At 41.1% G+C, this 20952-nt stretch overlaps 1 protein-coding gene across 4 annotated transcripts in view; it reads left to right on the forward strand.

Moving 5' to 3' along the window:
* Positions 1 to 1373: 1373 nt before the first annotated feature.
* The window catches only part of ERBIN (erbb2 interacting protein), a 135945-nt gene continuing 116366 nt past the window's right edge, over positions 1374 to 20952 (forward strand). For all 4 annotated transcript variants that reach the window (XM_061619456.1, XM_061619446.1, XM_061619476.1 and 1 more), the window contains exon 1: positions 1374 to 2473. The gene's annotated coding sequence lies outside the window, so the exon portion shown is untranslated. The remainder of the gene's footprint in view (positions 2474 to 20952) is intronic.

Consider the following 20952-nt stretch of genomic DNA (forward strand, 5'->3'; position numbering starts at 1 on the left):
CTTGTTTTGAGATTGCAGCAGCTAGGGCACAAGCCAGACTGGAAATAGTTAAGCAGAAAACTGGAGAACAAAGAGCAGGAGTTTTGAGAATACAGAAGAATAATAGAATAAGCCTGGCTGTACCTGGAATGGGGGTTAACTTCAGTCTATTTACACACTGAAAAAATGGGAGGGGGGTCACAACAGAATCATGCCAGTCTCCTGTCCCTGCCACACACACTGGTTACTCCCTGTTTGGGCACATGTTGCGTGGCCATGTGAAGGGGTCCTGTGCATGTACAAGTACATGCACATAGAACATTTCCATGCAAGGGAGAATCCTGATTAGCCCATGATCCCTTCTCACATGTAGTAGCTCTACATCCATCTGTATGTTGTTCATACAGCCAATTTTTCTGTGCATGCCAGGCAGAAGGTAGCTGTTCAGCACATCAGTGGCAGTCTGGAACAGGGCTAGCGATGATGTAACCCCATCACACACTCAGTGAACATGTAATAGGAACATCATATGCAGCCTGTCTATGAAAAATAATGCTGATAGGCAGGTGTATATCAGCATTTTAGAAAAGTTCAAGTATTCCAGAAAATATTTTGAGAAATCAGCTACCACTGAATTACCACTGAATCTCTGCTTATGATGCAATTCTAACCCCTCTTACCTGGAAGCAAGCCCATTTGAACTGAATAGAACTTACTTCTGAGTAGATATGGTTATGACTGCATCCAAAATTAGTAGCTTGGTTGTTGTTTTTATTGTCTTCAAACAAGAAAAGGGATTGATGGTGAGAAGGAAAAAATCAGGTAGTACCCTTTAATTTTTGTTTTGTTTACATACACAGCTATCAGATACCACAAGACTGGCTTGGAAGATGCCCAGTTAGTTTCACGGGAATCTAGGTCAAGTCTTGTCTAACCTGCACTTGCTATTGAGTTTCCCCCTTCCTTGTCTTCCTGCTTTTCTCAATACTGTTTTAAATACCAACCATTCTTCCTCTTTCTCCTCCTCCAACCTTTCCCTTTCCCTCGGTTGGCTTAAAAAAAAACACCGTTTCTTTCCCTCTCCCAATTATTACCCTCTTTCCCGTTCCCAAGCCCCACTACTTCTTCTCTCAACTCACTTCAACCTTTCTCAACCCAAAGATAAGAACGCAAAAGCTGTCCTAAAAAAACTCCCAGACGGCTTGATCTCTCTCTCTCTCTCTCTCTCTCTCGCCTTTTAAATTTACACACCCTAACCTGCTCTTCCTCCCCTCACAGTCGCCCTTCAGAGCGGGGTCATTGGCTGTTGCTAGAGGCTCCTCTCTCCAGATTGGCTAAATCGCGCTACTGCTCGCTTCGCCAGTTTACAGACTTGTTGTCTGGCACTAAGGATGAAAGTATGAAGGGGAAACTAGTGCAGCTGCGCGGTGGGGCTGACTGGGGAAGAGCGCGCGCGTCAGTCAGTCACGCTTGACTGTCTGGGCGGCGCTGTAGTGTCTCCCCCTGGCCTGGGCGGCGGTGCTAGTAGTAGTAGTAGTAGTAATAATAGTAGTAGGAATAGACCTGTCCCGCCACCGTCCCTCAGCGTGGCCTGCCTGCCACCTCCTTTATCTCCGGGGAGGTTGGAGGAGACACCTCCGCGAGTTACTGGCCGAAGCCCAGAGAGCGAGCCGCCAAGCGAGAGGGGCGGGAAAGGGGAGAGGGAGGAAGGAAGGGGGAAGTGTAGAGAGGAGGAGCCGTGCGTGAGAGAGAGAGAGAGGCAGGAAAGCGAAGGGGGGGGAGGAGGGTAGAAAGGAAAAGCGAACGAATAGAAGACAAGAAGGCTACGGAGTGGAGGAAGAAGAAGGGGGCTTGTTGCGCTTTCCTTCTCGGTCTCCCCTCCCACCGCATGCCCGTGGTGGAGGCGTCGGCGCGGGGTTGCGGCAGGCGCTACAGCATCCAGGGCCTGGCCTAGAGAGGGGACGCAGAGAAAGGAGAAGCGAGGGAGGGGGGTCGGCGGGAGGCGGGTTCGGAGCTCTCTGTCTTTCCCCTCGGTCCTCTTTGAACGGAAAAGGTGGGCAAGGCTCCGGCGCAGGCACTGCGGCCCCTCGGTTGGTTGTTATTGCCCCGCTCCTTTCTCCAAGTAAGGGGCGAGGAGTGACTCTTCAGCCGGGACTGGGCGGCGTTTTAAGGCACCTGAAACCGCATATTTGTCACGGCGGAAGAGGAGAAGCTGAGCACAACGAGACCTTCCCCCGCTCAACTGCGAAGGAAAAGTGAAGAGGCGGGGGAGGGGGGAATAATTTACCTCGACCGGCCGGGCCGCAAGCTTAGCATTGCTGTATCTCCACGCCTTTCTCCGCCCCCCCCCTTCCAAACTCCTAACGACAAAACTGTTGCATCCTTTTTCCTCTTTTCTTGATTGCCGAGAAAACTTGATTTGGATTTACAGCATCAATTGAGTAGGGAACGAACCCAGTGCAAATGGAGGAGATCTGGACGCCCGCGTTGTGAGGTTGGTTTTTAAAAAAAAAAATTGAAAAAATGTGTGTGTGTGAGGCATTACGCATAAAATCTTTTTGTAAGTCGGAGAAAGAACCAGTTTGTACTTCATTTTGAGATGGTGGGTTTGTTTTCTGTTCTTAAGTGTTACTAGTTTTTTTTTTAAAATGACTTTCTGGATTTTGAAGTTGGCTTCCTGTTTCATATTGCGAGTCTAATCGTTACTTTAAAATTTTGTTGTAGAGGAGAAATGTAGGAAAGCCCCCGCTTTTTTGCAAAGCTTCTTAAACAGAAGTTTCTTTGTTCTGTAGTAGAAGGTATTGAAGTAAAACGGCCTGATTATGTGTGCGTGATCTTAAAACTTGTCATCTGTAGAAGCAGATAACTTTCTCTGCACATACTCTGGTTGCATAAAGGGCAACGATTCTTTTTCTCTTGTACCATAAAGATTGCATTTTTTTGATGACCGACGCCTTTCTTTAATAGGCTTTCCGTGGCTGTCGGATAAGCACATATTTAGAAAGGCCCGATGAACTACTTACGAGCCTAGCAAGTGTTTGTTCTTTCAAAACCTGTATCGTTCAAAAATGTTTAAGTAGTGGAGGTATTTCTATTGTATTCCCATAAAACAACTTCAGTACTTCTGGTTATTGCCTGTCTTCTGATAAATTCTAACTTAACTTGCAAACATTTACCTGTTAAAATGATGTATTCACAAACGTTAATCTGATAGTGGAATTGCCTTGTTTGATATTTACTGCTGTTCCTTGACTGAATATTTTTGTCTTGGTGTAATGGGGGAAAGTATGGAAATAGTTACATTGGTTTTTCTTAAAACTAGTTTTTAAAGCAGTCCTTATTGTAAGGAAAATGAATTGTATCATTTCAGCTGTTGAATTATACAGTGTTGATGGTTTCACAAGCTACTGAACGAATCTGCATTGAACACATTTCTAAATCGTGTATTACACTGAAGGCTACAACCGAAGTGTTACTTGTCCAGTGCAGATACTTTAAATCAACATCCATATTTTGTTTTCCTGGTCTCTATTGATTGGTGTAAAGGCGAATTTCTGCTGGCTTCAATCAGCTTTATCAATGAAAGATTAGTAAACTTTCAAACTATGTATGATCCTCAGAAACACAGTAAAGGTTATTCTTGGCCATCTCAAAGGATTGGACGAAATAGATGGTAGTGAACTTCAACTTCCTTATATGGCTTATGCATGGCAGAAAAGCAGCTAAGTCTAAACAGAGTAATCATTTCACTGTGAATTAGCACTTGCTAAGCAGTGTTTCATTCCCAACAAAGACTCTAGGTTCTGAAGGGGATAAAAGGTATCACTGCATGACAAATGTAGCTATAAGTTGCATTTAAGCTATAGAGGACGAAGTATTGTATTTTGAACTGTTTATTGCTCTTGATATTACTGCTCTTGAATTTCTGAACTTATAACATCTTACAGTGCAATCCTGTACATGGCTCTTCAGAAGTAGGTTTACTCCCAAGTAAAGGTGTATAAGATTTCAGTTTTAAATTAATATAGTCACCATACAGTATTAGGCCCCTTTAAAAAGAGTTAAATGTAACAAGCTGTGCCTTGTGGCTAGTCATTATGTCATAAAATTGCATTAATTTAATTGATACAGTTTGAAAAGATTTGTGGGGTTTAGTGCTCTTGGCAAACCAAGCTTGTATGATAGTAAATTATCTGACAGGCCTTTAAATTTCCCCCTTTATCTGATTGGTTCAGAGCCTGTCTAGTGTGTGTTACATTTGTTGAGTGGTATGTGGAAGCTTGTTGTAATTTGCTTTTTTCAACTGTATTTGTGTATGTTATTTCAGTGTGTGTGTGTGTATATATATATATATATATATGTAAAACTTTGCTTACATATGTTGTCATATTCTTAGTCAGAAAATCGATATGGTGACCAGCTTATGTCTTAGAACTATGAACTATATTTCATAATGTTGGCAGGTTATTTAAGAAATAACTGATGGTATTTAGGGACTCTGTGAGGCGTCAGTGGTACTTGTATGTAGGGACATAGCCCAACTGTCACCCCACTGCTGAAAGAATTGCACTGGCTGCCCATTGGCTACCGGGCCAAGTTCAAGGTTCTAGTTTTGGTGTACAAAGCCCTATACAGCTTGGGACCAGGATATCTGAAAGACCGTCTTATCCCTTATGTACCCAGTCGATCACTGCGCTCTGCAAGTGAGGGCCTCCTGCAGATACCATCTTATCAGGAGGTCCATTCTGCACAACATATGAAATGGACCTTTAGTGTGGCAGCACCAGCACCTACCCTGTGGAATTCCCTCTCCTTAAATATTAGACAGGCACCATCTCTTTTATCTTTTTGGCGCCTATTGAAGACCTTCCTCCTTCAACAAGTCTTTTAAGTTGAGACCTATCCCAGTCTGCATCTGTGTTGGAACTGCTTCTTAAACCTTCTTTTAAAAAATGTTTTTAATCTTAGAAGATGTTCTGAAAGCTTTTTTTAAAGAAACTTTTAAAAGATGCTTTGTTTTAATGTGTTTTAAAGTTTGTTTATATGATGTTTTAAAGTGTTTTTGGTGCTTTTGTTTGCCACCGTGGGCTCCTGCTGGGAGGAAGGGTAGGATATAAACCAATAATAAATTAAATAAATAAGTAAACCTTTATTCTTACCTTAGGGGTTTTTTGTGTGTGTGATTCAAGAGCCAATGTGGTGTAGTGGTTAGAGTGTTGGACGATGACCTGGGAAACCAGGGTTTAAATCCCCACACAGCCATGAAGCTCACTGGGTGACCTTGGGCCAGTCACTGCCTGTCAGCCTCAGAGGAAGGCAACGGTAAACCATCTCTGAATACTGCTTACCATGAAAACCCTATTCGTAGGGTTGGAATTGTTTTGAAGGCTGTCCATTTCCATTTTCCATTTTGTGTGTGATTAGTTTGGTAACTTTCAATCTTAATTACATTGTGCTACCGGTAAAATTAACCATTCTGTTTCTTTGCAGGATTTTTAAAAGAAGGAATGTGCATACTTTCATACAATTATGTGTTATTTTTTATATCTAAAATTATTATATAAAAAATATAGCACATTAAGGTTGAAATTTACCTCAATAAATTGTTTCAACAAACATTAAAAAAAAATAAGTTTCTGTAGTCTTCAGTGAGTCAATGAGAGCCTAAACAAAAACAGTAAATGTGTACAGTTGGTGCTGTGGTGCCAGTAAAGTGTAACTGACTAGGCAATTAAAGCAGGTTTTAGTGAAAGCAGTAATGAAGTGACAATACTTGGATGTGGTCAACTTTTAAATAGGTGTAATAAAGTAGTCTCATTAACAGAAGTCTTATAAAGAGCAAAAAAATTATTAATCAGTTTATTAAAATACATTTTTGCATAAATATCTAGTTTCAAAAGTAAAATATGGACTTGAGTGGTCATGTAGCTATTGCTTATTTGATTTTCCACAGTTCCACAGTTAATTTTTAAAATTTGTGTACTGGTTAATTAATGAAATGTCTATGCAGTTTACATAGAAAATAAAATGTACATTAAAATATCAATAAAAGTCAGAAGTGAAAAACAAGTTGACATAAAAAATGCAAGTATTAATAAACTCAATAGCTAAAAGTATACAAAAATATATTTATTTATTTATTTGATTTATATCCGGCTCTTCCTCCCAGTAGGAGCCCAGGGTGGCATGCATATATGAAATGCATGTCAAACTTCCCTCTCTGGGTAGGCTTGCCTAAACAAAAAAGTTTTTAGTGGGCACTGAAAACAGTACCTGGAAGGTACTTGTCTAATGTCAGTGGGCAGGGAGTTCCAGAATGTAGGTGTTGCTACTCTGAAAGACTGATTCCTTACAAGTGCAGAACAGACATTATGTGGCAATTTTATATTCTATGTGCAAAACTGTATCTACTTTCTACCTAGAAGATGCAGCCAGTCAGATCAGCCTATTCTCCTCAGAGCTGACAGTGTCAGCTGTCTTGATTGGCAGATGTGTACTCACAACAGGATTTTGTGCAAAGCTGGATTGGGGGCTGTATATGCTATTATGAAACACCACAGCATCTGTGGGTGTGACCATAATGAAATCCTTCCAGTCAAGGCTTGGCTTCATAACTCTCAAGTTTCATTTGGATGTGAGAAGCTAAAGGAAACTGTCCTGTTAGCATTTGTAACAGAGTTGAAAAAATGATTTATTTAATTTTTGGACTTATGAAGAATATATTTATGGTTACCTACAAGATCTCTTCTCAAAACATGTGTTCTCCTGTCAATTAAGATATAAATATATTGAGTGTCCTGATATATATGTTGTCATTATAAGTGGAATGTTGATCACCGCAAGCAACAGGACATTGTTGCTTTGGGTTTGTTGAATAGCCTACTTAAAGAACAAATCTCTGTTCTTACATTTCCTGAATGCCAAAAATTTCTTCAGGAAGCCTTTCAGATAGTAGTGCTTGATATGCTGCTGCTGAAAATTCTTGGCCTTTGTGGTTTTTAAGGATATTTCTCTTGAACATTATGAGTTGCTTGGGCACAGGAGAGGTAGAATTAGAATTATTTTTCTTTAAAAAATTGTAATATGCACATTTTTCACACTACATCTATTCAGTCACTAAATACGTTGACCCTCAGGGCAGCTTACATATTATGGATAAAAACAAGCCTGTATTTTTTTTACTCATCTTCAGGAATATATAAAGCATGCCCATTGACTTATGCATTAAGGTTGAGAAGATTTTATGAGCTGCCAAGGGAAGGCAGCTTGAACACATGACAGTTGTAACTACTTCCTCTATGCAATTTGGGTAGAAGGGGGTATTATTAATAGCATGTCCTCAGTTCATTGTTAATGTGGGAGAAAGACAATATGTAGGATCCAGTCCTTTCAGCTTTTTATATGTTAAAATAGAACCCCGGCTTATGCCTGAAGGGCCCATGAAGCCGGGAGTGTTGGTCTAACATTTTCCTAGTAATTCATGCCTGTTGAGATAAGCCCTTCTGTTCTGCACCATTTGCATCCTTTGAAGGAAAGGTGTATATAGGTAGCATTAAAATAGCCAAGTCTTGAGGGTACGGTGGTATGTATAATTATTAACAAATCAACATTTGAGAAAAATATTATACCCTCACCATATAGAAATTTGTGAAAAGCATTCCAAGACAGTGCTGGGATCTGTAGATCCATATGCATTGACAATCCAGAAATACTTTCAGTTCACTTGCCTGAGTGACTGTGAAGCCAAATTTAGTAAACTGAGTGATGAATTTACTTCTAGACCTGCAACCCAAATATTTTAGTTTTGTTCAGCTATAGCTTGTCATGTATGCTTCATTTATTTGCTTCACGAAATCACTGCAATATAATTGTCATGTAAAGTGTGTAGCCTCTCTGTGTATTACAATGCTTAGTTGAATAGAATTAAACGAGTGCAGCATTGATTTGGAAATACTTTTGTAACCTACATTCTAATGTAATTCTACATTAAATGTCTCTTAGGCTAGTGCACTCCCAGTCCGAGTCTGTTTTTTTATGGGCTCCTTCTTGTTTTGCCTTAGAGCCAGGACCAAATGTGATGAATAATGCTGAATTTCTGCATCCCAGGAGATGGAAAATAGGTGGCAGATCTACAACAATTTTGTGTGTAGTCACAATTTTCCGTTTAACTTGTTGCTGATTTTATTGTAATTTTATTGTAATATTGTATTTTAATCTTGTTTTGTTCACCGCCCAGAGAGCTATTCGCTATGGGCGGTTTAAAAATGATATAAATAAATAAATAAAATAAATAAATAATTTATGGAAGTCTTATCCAAAGGTAACCCTGCCATGTGGCATGGTGAAGTGAGCTGCTCAAGTTAGCACCAGGGAATAGAAGACCCAGAACACTATATCTGGTCACTTGCACCTCCATTACAGTGTCCCATGCTAATAAGAACCAGTGCATGTAGAAATGAATAAGTGTGCATCTTGCATTCAGGTTTGGGCCACCCAAATCATATCCCTTTCCTCCAGGAAAGTGACCTCTCCAAGACACTATGACATTGTACTTGGCCCAGTACTCAGTTGGGTTGCAGCACACTGTCAGGTGTACAGCTCCCATGAAGATAATACTGAGTGTATGTTGAAATGAAAAAGGAATTGGGGATGTGCACCCCACAATTAACTCTGGGTAACCCGATATGATGCATCCATACATTGGATGTAAAGTCTGCCAGCTCTTGAAACCATGCTTAATCTACTGGCTTGCAATTACACCTACAAGTATGAACTGCCAAAATATGTCTGCTTGAAAAATAGGTTCATGTGAAGTAAGTGTAAACTCTAAAACTGGAAACAGTTACTAAGCTCAGAGATTGCAGAGCATCTAGCTGAAGAAGAATTGGATGATTATTGTGCTGATGTATTTGAATATGGACCTATCAGACCAGATAGGACAAATCACTATGCATATCTTTTAACAACTGAAGTGGAGCTTCTTGTGAAGTTGCTTAAAATGTTATGTGCTTGCATGGGATGTTTAGAATAAGTATATCAAATTATACCTAGGACATTTCATTACTGTCTTGATTCTTAACCTGTAGGACGTTTAAGAACAATATGTATTCACTTTTTGAAAAGGTCTACTTGTAGGAGATTGTAATAGTACTTAAAGAACATAAGAACATAAGAAGAGCCTGCTGGATCAGGCCAGTGGCCCATCTAGTCCAGCATCCTGTTCTCACAGTGGCCAACCAGGTGCCTGGGGGAAGCCCGCAAGCAGGACCCGAGTGCAAGAACACTCTCCCCTCCTGAGGCTTCCAGCAACTGGTTTTCAGAAGCATGCTGCCTCTGACTAGGGTGGCAGAGCACAGCCATCACAGCTAGTAGCCATTGATAGCCCTGTCCTCCATGAATTTGTCTAATCTTCTTTTAAAGCCGTCCAAGCTGGTGGCCATTACTGCATCTTGTGGGAGCAAATTCCATAGTTTAACTATGCGCTGAGTAAAGAAGTACTTCCTTTTGTCTGTCCTGAATCTTCCAACATTCAGCTTCTTTGAATGTCCACGAGTTCTAGTATTATGAGAGAGGGAGAAGAACTTTTCTCTATCCACTTTCTCAATGCCATGCATAATTTTATACACTTCTATCATGTCTCCTCTGACCCGCCTTTTCTCTAAACTAAAAAGCCCCAAATGCTGCAACCTTTCCTCGTAAGGGAGTCGCTCCATCCCCTTGATCATTCTGGTTGCCCTCTTCTGAACCTTTTCCAACTCTATAATATCCTTTCTGAGATGAGGCGACCAGAACTGTACACAGTATTCCAAATGCGGCCGCACCATAGATTTATACAACGGCATGATGATATCAGCTGTTTTATTTTCAATACCTTTCCTAATTATTGCTAGCATGGAATTTGCCTTTTTCACAGCTGCCGCACACTGGGTCGACATTTTCATCGTGCTGTCCACCACAACCCCGAGGTCTCTCTCCTGGTCGGTCACCGCCAGTTCAGACCCCATGAGCGTATATGTGAAATTCAGATTTTTTGCTCCAATATGCATAATTTTACACTTGTTTATATTGAATTGCATTTGCCATTTTTCCGCCCATTCACTCAGTGTGGAGAGATCTTTTTGGAGCTCTTCGCAATCCCTTTTTGTTTTAACAACCCTGAACAATTTAGTGTCGTCAGCAAACTTGGCCACTTCACTGCTCACTCCTAATTCTAGGTCATTAATGAACAAGTTGAAAAGTACAGGTCCCAATACCGATCCTTGAGGGACTCCACTTTCTACAGCCCTCCATTGGGAGAACTGTCCGTTGATTCCTACTCTCTGCTTTCTGCTTCTTAACCAATTCCTTATCCACAAGAGGACCTCTCCTCTTATTCCATGACTGCTAAGCTTCCTCAGAAGCCTTTGGTGAGGTACCTTGTCAAACGCTTTTTGAAAGTCTAAGTACACTATGTCCACTGGATCACCTCTATCTATATGCTTGTTGACACTCTCAAAGAATTCTAATAGGTTACTGAGACAGGACTTTCCCTTGCAGAAGCCATGCTGGCTCTGCTTCAGCAAGGCTTGTTCTTCTATGTGCTTAGTTAATCTAGCTTTAATAATACTTTCTACCAGTTTTCCAGGGACAGAAGTTAAGCTAACTGGCCTGTAATTTCCAGGATCCCCTCTGGATCCCTTTTTGAAGATTGGCGTTACATTTGCCACTTTCCAGTCCTCAGGCACGGAGGAGGACCCAATGGACAAGTTACATATTTTAGTTAGCAGATCAGCAATTTCACCTTTGAGTTCTTTGAGAACTCTCGGGTGGATGCCATCCGGGCCCGGTGATTTGTCAGTTTTTATATTCTCCATTAAGCTTAGAACTTCCTCTCTCGTTACCACTATTTGTCTTAGTTCCTCAGAATCCCTTCCTGCAAATGTTAGTTCAGGTTCAGGGATCTGCCCTATATCTTCCACTGTGAAGACAGATGCAAAGAATTCATTTAGCTTCTCTGCAATCTCCTTATCGTTCTTTAGTACACCTTTGACTCCCTTATCATCCAAGGGTCCAATTGTCTCCCTAGATGGTCTCCTGCTTTGAATGTATTTATAGAATTTTTTGTTGTTGGTTTTTATGTTCTTAGCAATGTGCTCCTCAAATTCTTTTTTAGCATCCCTTATTGTCTTCTTGCATTTCTTTTGCCAGAGTTTGTGTTCTTTTTTATTTTCTTCATTTGGACAAGACTTCCATTTTCTGAAGGAAGACTTTTTGCCTCTAAGAGCTTCCTTGACTTTGCTTGTTAACCATGCTGGCATCTTCTTGGCCCTGGCGGTACCTTTTCTGATCTGCGGTATGCACTCCAGTTGAGCTTCTAATATAGTGTTTTTAAACAACTTCCAAGCATTTTCGAGTGATGTGACCCTCTGGACTTTGTTTTTCAGCTTTCTTTTGACCAATCCCCTCATTTTTGTGAAGTTTCCTCTTTTGAAGTCAAATGTGACTGTGTTGGATTTTCGTGGCAATTGGCCAGTTACATGTATGTTTAATTTAATAGCACTGTGGTCACTGCTCCCAATCGGTTCAACAACACTTACATCTCGCACCAGGTCCCGGTCCCCACTGAGGATTAAGTCCAGGGTTGCCGTCCCTCTGTTCGGTTCCATGACCAACTGATCTAGGGAATAGTCATTTAGAATATCTAGAAACGTTGCTTCTTTGTCATGACTGGAACACATATGCAGCCAGTCTATGTCTGGGTAGTTGAAGTCACCCATTACTACCACCTTTCCTAGTTTGGATGCTTCCTCAATTTCATATCTCATCTCCAGGTCTCCCTGAGCATTTTGATCAGGGGGACGATAGATCGTTCCCAGTATTAAGTCCCTCCTGGGGCACGGTATCACCACCCACAACGATTCTGTGGAGGAGTCTGCCTCTTTTGGGGTTTCGAGCTTGCTGGATTCAATGCCTTCTTTCACGTATAGAGCGACTCCGCCACCAATACGTCCTTCCCTGTCCTTCCGATATAGTTTATATCCAGGGATAACCGTATCCCACTGGTTTTCTCCATTCCACCAGGTCTCGGTTATGCTCACTATATCAATGCTCTTCTCTAAGACCAAGCACTCCAGTTCTCCCATCTTGGTTCGGAGGCTCCTAGCATTAGCGTACAGGCACTTGTAAGCAGTGTCTCTCTTCAAGTGTCTTTGGCACTTGTGGTTAGGCCTGTGGTAATTTTGCTCTTCTGAATTTATATCCTGTGCCCCTGCTCTCACAGTGCCTACTTCTAGGCCTACCCCTTTTAAAATTTCATCATTTCTTTGGTTTTTATCCCAGGGGGGAGGTTTATTCCGAACCGGACCTTTCTCAGCTCCTGTCGGGTTTCCCCCCTCAGTCAGTTTAAAAGCTGCTCTGCTACCTTTTTAATTTTAAGTGCCAGCAGTCTGGTTCCATTCTGGTTCAAGTGGAGCCCGTCCCTTTTGTACAGGCCCGGCTTGTCCCAAAATGTTCCCCAGTGCCTAACAAATCCGAACCCTTCCACCCGACACCATCGTCTCATCCATGCATTGAGACTGCGAAGCTGGGCCTGTCTGGCTGGGCCTGTGCGTGGAACCGGTAGCATTTCAGAGAAAGCCACCTTGGAGGTCCTGGCTTTCAGCATCCTACCTAGCAACCTAAATTTTGCTTCCAGGACCTCACGGCTGCATTTCCCCATGTCGTTAGTGCCAACGTGCACCACGACCACTGACTCCTTCCCAGCACTGTCTACCAAACTATCTAAACGACGGGCGATATCCGCAACCTTCGCACCAGGCAGGCAAAACACCTTGCGGTCTACACGCCCATCACACACCCCACTGTCTATGTTCCTAATGATCGAATCACCCACTACAAGGATCCCTCCACCCCCTGGAGATATATCCTCGGCACGAGAGGATAGCTGCTCATCCCCCAAGGAATGGGTCCCTTCTAAGGGATCGTTTCCCTCTTCCTCAGCTGGATGCTCTCCTTCCCCGAGACCATCGTTGTCCATGATAGCAGGAGAGCTATCATCGTTGGAGTGGAACACAGCTATAACGTCCCTGAAGGCCTCCTCCACACACCTCTCTGCCTCTCTCAGCTTTTCCAGGTCCGCCACCTTGGCCTCAAGGAAATGAAGTCGTTCCCGGAGAGCCAGGAGCTCATTGCACCGAGAGCACACCCACGACTTCTGTCCAACAGGCAGATAGTCGTACATGCTGCAGGCGGTGCAAAACACTGGAAACCCCCTGCTGGCTTCTTACCTGCATAGTTTTGTTTAAGGTTTATTACGTCAATGGGTTGGAGACTGCGGTTTAGTTGAGGTCAGGGAACAGACGGGCAGAGTGGGGGGCCCTGGCCTCCTCGCCGTGCTGCCGAACTCGCTCTGCTGCTTAACTCGCCTTGACGCTTTGTCAGCTGGGGCCTTGACGCTTCATCAGCTGGGGCTCCCTCTAGCTCGTAGCTTACTTACAGAAAGAATAAAATACACCTTTAACTAGGGCTGGAGAACCTGTGGTCCTCCAGATCTTGGATATCCCAGCCAGCATGGCGAGTGGTTAGGAAATATGGGAGTTTTAGTCCAACATCTGGACGGTCATTTATATTTTTATTTTTATATTTTTATTTATATTTTTATTTATATTAATAGAAATAATATTTATATTAATAGAAATAATATTCATATTTTTATTTATAAAAATGTTTGTATACCACTTTTTCATTAAACATCAAAGTGGTTTACAACAACCATAGAATAAAAAACATTAAAAAATACAATAAAAACAAAGGTCAACTGTTGTGAAAAAGTATCTTCTTAATTGCTTGCAGAAGCCTGGCAGAACAGAAAGGCTTTCAGCAGGTGCTTAAAAGTTAAAACAGAAGGCGCCTGCTGGGTTATCCCACTCCCATTTTAACCTCTTGCTAAGTTTAACAAGTTCTCATTTTTTACTATTAAAGTAATCTGGTTATCCTTTGACAATTGTCTCCAAAGCTGTGTAAAAATATTTTAACAAGCATTTGATATACAGAAATCTTGACAAGATAAAATGAATGGGAAGATGGTTAAAATTGTGATAAATTGTATACCTGCAACTGTTCTCCAACTCTTGAGGTGTAGACCTTTCCTGAGATCATGTTTGCCATTTTAATCACATAGGGTAAGAATTCCCCCTTTTTGGTGTATGTGGCTCAGGGACTCTCAACCTATATGAGATGCAGTATCTGCAGGCAGGAAATTATGGGAAATGGCCAAAGGCGGAGACATGAATAACAGCATGGACACAAACACTTGCCATTTACTTGTAATAATGCTGCAAATGGAAGTGAGGGTAACATAATAAAGCAATTAGTATTTGGTATACTGGCCTATAGGTTTGTACTGGACAATCATAACATTCCTTAAAAGGTCTTATTAGAATTGTAGGCAGAGTAAGTGTTGAACTGCAAATGATTTTAAAAAAACAGTACATAAGTAGGTCTTTAAGATTTAGGGGCCCTGAGTTGTACTGCCATAGTGTTGGAATGGTAGTTGATTTCTTTTGCTGTAGGAAGGCTACAGTGAATAAAATAATGAGAGACTCATTCTAGTTTACGCACAGGGTGGGGAAAGGCAGCATATTGGCTAGAAGAAACATACATTTCTAATAGAATGTTGTGAATCTTGGCTTTAATTTTATAAGCTTTATTAGCCATCATGCTTACAAAGACCCAAGAAAGGATTCCATTACTGGAATGTAGACAATATTTTCAAAATTTGTCCTATGTCCATTTAATAATTTTAAGTGCTTGAACTGGTGATGTATATTTGATGTTGGGTGTTAGGTAAACTGAGCTGGTAAGATGGAATTTCTTAACCTTCATTGGCACGTGGGTCTCTGTATTAATTGAGATCATATAACATACAAATTAGCTGTAGTGCTTTGGTTTTATTATAGGTTTTTAGTGTGGATGAACAAGTGCTGTGCCCCACTCTCTCTGTACGAGTAAGAGGAAATCATTACACATTTAAATGCGTTTCCTAGCAATGGACTGAAAATTCTTTTAAATTTCTTGAAAACAAATTGAAAACCAGCTTAAGAATACAAACAGTGAAGGTTTTTTAGGTGTAGTAGTTTGTGCTTCTGCTGAGAAATCCAGTTTTGTGTTTTTAGTAGCACATAGCTGAGCATAAATATTTGTGCTGGTAACTTAAATCCATACATTGATTTAAAAAACAAAACTTCTCCCACAATCAGATTGATTGACATAGATGAAATGCTGAATACAAAGAATGGGATTTTAGCAAAAAAAGATAAATTAATTTATATTTAATAGCAGAAAAGGGATATGTTTCATGACCCTGGAGTATAGCAGTAGCCATGACACTGATACAGAGTCTACAGTGTTGCCAGCTAAGTTGCTGGGCCAGAGTCTTGATTCTGAGCTTGATACTAGTGATTGGGGGGCACTGAACCCAAGTGTCAGCTCTTCACTGAGACAGCAGTGTCTGTGGGGGTGTAGGCAGGGCTGGAGATTCCTTGGTAATTGCCAGGCCATAAGTCTTCAGCCGGCAGCTTGGCTATAAATCTGCCAGGCTAGCAAGGAGGAAGCAAGATAAGGGCAGAGGCCGTTCAAAGCTTACGTGCCAAGCCAGAAATCCAGAAGAGACGTCAGTGAAGGTCCGGGTCTAGTTTGCCGAGTGATCAGTCCAAGTCAAGGTTCAGGGGATAGGAAGACACACAGTGGTCACGCCTGACATTGTAGTCAGCAACAAGCTGAAGCCAAGGTTTGACTTTTAAGGAGCAGGTTTGTCAGCAGGTGTGAGCCATCAGCGTTTTGGCCTTAAGTGGACAGGCCTGCCCCTCTTCTGCCTGACCTTCTGTTGTCTACGTTCTGCAGGTGAGGGGGGAGTATCCTGTTCACTGGCTGCGTCTGGCTGAAGGGCTTCAGCTGTGTCTGGGGTGCTCTGCAGCTGAGGGGGAGAAGGGGCTGGGTTCTCAGGGGTTTCCTCCATTTCTCCTTCTGGGTCTGCTGCTTCTGGGTCTGCTGCTGTTACTCCCGAGTCATCCTCGTCTGATGAGTCCTCTGACGGGTCCATGACACCAAGGCTGGCAAGCAGAATCCCACAGAACCAGATTCCTGTAGAAGTACAGTCGGGAGCCTCATTGGTGCTGTTCATGGGGTCCAAGGAATCCATGCTACTTCACCAGTCCAGTGGTACAAGAAGCATTCGAAGTAGGAGGCTATGCAGTGTAGGAAAAGTGCCTATCTTCAAGGTGTAGGGTTGGCCCTTTAGGAGACCGTAGTTTTGCAAAAGAGAATGGAGCATAGGAGAGGTAGACTGAAGGCAGAGATTGAAAAGGGCCTTCAACCCTTGTTGGAGCAAATTGCTCATTAGGAGTTAACCTTAGTGCAGTGACAATCAACCTGTCTTTCTGCCTTGCCCCATGGGCTCCTCTTTGAGACCAGAATAGGATAGTATCACATTTTTGTCAAATGAACTATATAACTATTTGATAGATGAGATTTTATATCACTATGCATGACTGCTGTTATAATAGACATGCAAAATTGAGGGTTGTATCTAATGTTAGTCATGTTCTGAATAGACCCACTGAAGTTAATTGACATGACTGACTTAGGTCTACTAATTTCAATGGGTCTACTCTGAGTGGAACTTAGTTGGAATCAATCCTGAGTATTTTTTATAACAGCCATCTTCGGGGTGGGGGGTGGGTGTAGACAAAGACTTCCTGACTTTTTTTTAGCAGTGAAGAATCATCTTATATTTTTAGGTAGCAATACAAATGGACAATTTCTTAACTTCTTATTTGTTTACTTGCCATTGTGCCTGTCCCAAGATTCCAACTGTAAAAGTTGGATTGCTCCTCGGTGTGGATTTATTGTTTATCTCAGAGGGTTAAAAATTGATTAGAAATAATAAATATTCCACTAGAGATTAGTTAATTGGACACTGTAACTATTTTGCTTCCAGATAATTGTCACTTCTGTCCGTCTTGTATGTAATTTCTTCTGGATTTACTTTCTTTCTATATATATTACACCAGGGCTGTGGCGTCGGAGTCGTGGAGTTGGAGTCGGAGTCGGAAGCAATTTTGGGTGGAGTCGGAGTTGGTAGAAATGTGCTGACTCAGACTTCAAAATAAAATCAATATTTTAATATTAATATTAATTTATTAATAATACATTAATATACATTTGCCATTTATGAAGGAGTCAGAGTCGGACAGTAGAAAAATAGAGGAGTCGGAGTCGAAGGTTTGACATACCGACTCCACAGCCCTGTATTACACGCTCACCCACCCACACAATTTGTGTATATGTTTGCCAATTTAAGATAACACTTCATGAGATGTATGAACTGAACTGTGGTCCACAAAAGTTTGTCACAAGAAATTTGTTAAGTCTTGAAAGTGCCAGACTCTTGTCTGTTGTAGCAAACTAACACCGCTACCCTTCTGTAACCTATTAATTAGCCTAGGGTTACAAAGATTTTTCCATCACTGTTTATGACTGATTCCTAGGGGCTTGAGCTATGTTTCCAGCCCTGAATTTTGTTTTGGTATTGTTATTGACATCTGTACATATTGACAACTGTACAGATAAAACCATGAGTTTAGAAGAGATTTATTGGGGTGTCTAAAGGTATTCTTTAAAGGCTCACTAGACTGGGGAAATCTAAAACTGTTATCTAAAACAGGCACCAAAAATACCCACTTCACAGAAGAAAATCTGACAATGCTCTGCCCTAGATAAAACACGTACACCTCCCAAAACAAAACAAACAAAAAAGCAGAAAACACCTCCCCCAAAAGGGGAACCCCCTCCATTCAAGTAACCTCCCCCCACCAATTTTTTTAAAAAAACTCTCAATTTAAAAATAATAATTGGGATGTCAAGTCATAGTTGCACATGCTTGCTTGTTGCACATGCTTGCTTGCACACTGAAAAAGAAATAAAGAAGATAGGGATTAAAACATTCTGGAAGGAAGGAGCTGGCGGATAAGAGAAATCAATCCCAGGAAAGTCACTAAAGATTAGGCAAGTTTCTAATACCTTTATAATCAGTTCCAGAAATTGACATTGATATACAATTCCCTTTCCTCATGTTGTTATTCTTCCAGAGCAATCCTACTGCTTAATGTATCATGCCATTTTAGATCTTTCAAAATCTTTCATTTGGACTAAGGATGAAAAATCCCAGATGCGTAGGAGCTTGATGCTGGGAAATTTGACATAAAAACAAAAGCTTAGGATAAGTCTCCTGTTGGTTGAAGTACTCTATGAATAAGGGGTTCATGAAAATTAAGTACCACTTTCTAATAAAATACACCTTCAAAGTACAAGTAACTTTAATTCACACCATAATTTTTTGAAATTAGAGGATGAGAAGTAGTGATTCCTATAACAGAATATTTTATTTACTTATTTATTAAATTTATATCCTGCCCTTCCTCCTAGAATACTCATGCAACTATATAGTGTGAAAAAATCAGACAGGGAATTTTCCCATTAACCATCCTGTTCATCAGAGAGCTGTCCCCTAGCAGCAAGTGTCAGGTTAAGGCCACACTAGATAACCAGATCTCCATAAAGAAACAAGCATCCATATGTTGAGCAACTACCTTTCCCATACCCAAGCAGCTTGTGTATTAACCTATGTGAACAATGCAACTGTAGCCAAATAATCTGTTATACATATGCAAATTAGTTAAATTTCTAATTCCTATGCCACTTGTCAACAGTTTTTTTAACAGCATGTGTCTGTTATGTGATTTCAAGTCGATTATGACTTATGGCGACCCTATGAATCAGTGACCTTCAATAGCATTTGTTATAAACCATCCTGTTCAGATCTTGTAAGTTCTGGTCTGTGGCTTCCTTTATGGAATCAATCCATCTCTTGTTTGGCCTTCCTCTTTTTCTACTCCCTTCTGTTTTTCCCAGCATTATTGTCTTTTCTAGTGAATCATGTCTTCTCATTTTGTGTCCAAAGTATGATAACCTCAGTTTCATCATTTTAGCTTCTAGTGACAGTTCTGGTTTAATTTGTTCTAACACCCAATTATTTGTCTTTTTTGCAGTCCATGGTATGTGCAACGCTCTCCTCCAACACCACATTTCAAATGAGTTGATTTTTCTCTTACCCGCTTTTTTGACTGTCCAACCTTCACATCCATACATAGAGATCGAGAATACCATGGTTGAATGATCCTGACTTTAGTGTTCAGTGATGCATCTTTGCATTTGTGGACCTTTTCTAGTTCTCACATAGCTACCCTCCCCAGTCCTAGCTGCCTTCTGATTTCTTTACTATTGTCTCCATTTTGGTTAATGACTGTGCCAAGTATTGATAATCCTTGAAAAGTTCAATGTCCTCATTGTCAACTTCAAGTTACATAAATCTTCTGTTGTCATTATTTTAGTCTTTTTGACGTTCAACTGTAGTTCTGTTTTTGTGCTTTCCTCTTTAACTTATATCAGCATTCATTTCAAATCATTACTGGTTTCTGCTAGTAGTATGGTATCGTCTGCATATCTTAAATTATTGATATTTCTCCCTCCAATTTTCACACCTCCTTCATCTTGGTCCAATCCTGCTTTCCGTATGATATGTTCTGCATATAGAACATACGCTGCATATATATAGAAACAAATAGGGTGATAAAATACACCTGTCTCACTCTTTCCGATGGGGAACCAATCAGTTTCTCCATATTCTGTCCGTACAGTAGCCTCTTGTCTGAAGTATAGGTTGCACATCAGAACAGTTAGATGCTGTGGCATTCCCATTTCTTTTAAAACGTTCCATAGCTTTTTTTAACAGCAGGCCTGTGAAAAAGGATTGAAGGTCTACTAATACTGGCTGTGCCCACTGTTGTGTTCCTACATGGCCTGAGGGCCAAAATAGATATGACAATGGCTCATCTGTGTCTCAGCATAAAGTCAGTCTGAATCCCTAGGAAGGGATGGTGGGGAACTTTAAAGTGCAGTATAAGCTGGCAGGGTAGCTACTTTCTCTCCTCCCCCACAAAACTCTTAAAATATTTTTTATCTTTGAACATAGCACTTCTAATGAAAAATGTTTAGGACACACAGGGGTCTGTCTTCCGCTGTGGTGAAGATAATGTACTTTCTGGGGTAAATTTGTTTCTGACAACTTCTAGTCAAGTGTCAGTTGTTCTAGATCCAATTTCCCTGGTCAGCTCATCTTGCTCAAGATGGCTGGCTGGCTTGCTGACTAGTGTAGAATCAGTTTTAAAAGCCAACATTGCGTCAACACCAACCTGTTGCTTGAACTGCAGTTAGGAGTTTAGGCCTAGGCTGTAGGGTTGTCTGTTCTCTCCTTATAGTTTCTTTCCTTGTCCCACAGTTGAGCTTAACTATGGTTTAAAGGTGAATGTGCAATGTGCTGGGGCACAGGGCTAAAGTGGCTGCAGCTTTGCCCTCTCCCACTTACGCTGCTGCCGCACAGCCGGCAGCCAAGCCATGGTTTGGCTTACTGTTATTTCTGATCCTGGGCTCATGGGGTTTGTTTGCCCCAAACAAAAAACACAAGTTGTAATCTTTGTTACAGCTGTGGTTTGTTTGGAGACAGAGAAACCATGAATCCAGGGTAAGACAAACTATGGATTAACCTCTGGCAGTGTGTCAGGGGAGGAGTGAAGCAGTTGCAATTTTTGGGTCTGTATATCAGCACACTTTGTATTTGCCTTTAAAGAAAGGTAAATAGTTAAGCGTGATACAGTGACATGTGAACCAGGGAATTTAGTTGCTTGGGAGTTTTTAAAAAAAGAAAACAATAAAGATGTTTGACAATTAGAATAGATTGAATTATTTTGATGATGCTGATTTACAGTATTTCATAGGATTGTTTGTTAGTAATTTTACTATTTTTTCAAGTTCTTAGTAAAAAGGCACATTTAAATTTAGTAACGAATTGTGATGGATGGACTGTACTGGGCATAAAAA

This window comes from Rhineura floridana, chromosome 1, assembly GCF_030035675.1.
Source record: "Rhineura floridana isolate rRhiFlo1 chromosome 1, rRhiFlo1.hap2, whole genome shotgun sequence".
In the NCBI taxonomy this organism is placed as follows: Eukaryota; Metazoa; Chordata; class Lepidosauria; order Squamata; family Rhineuridae; genus Rhineura; species Rhineura floridana.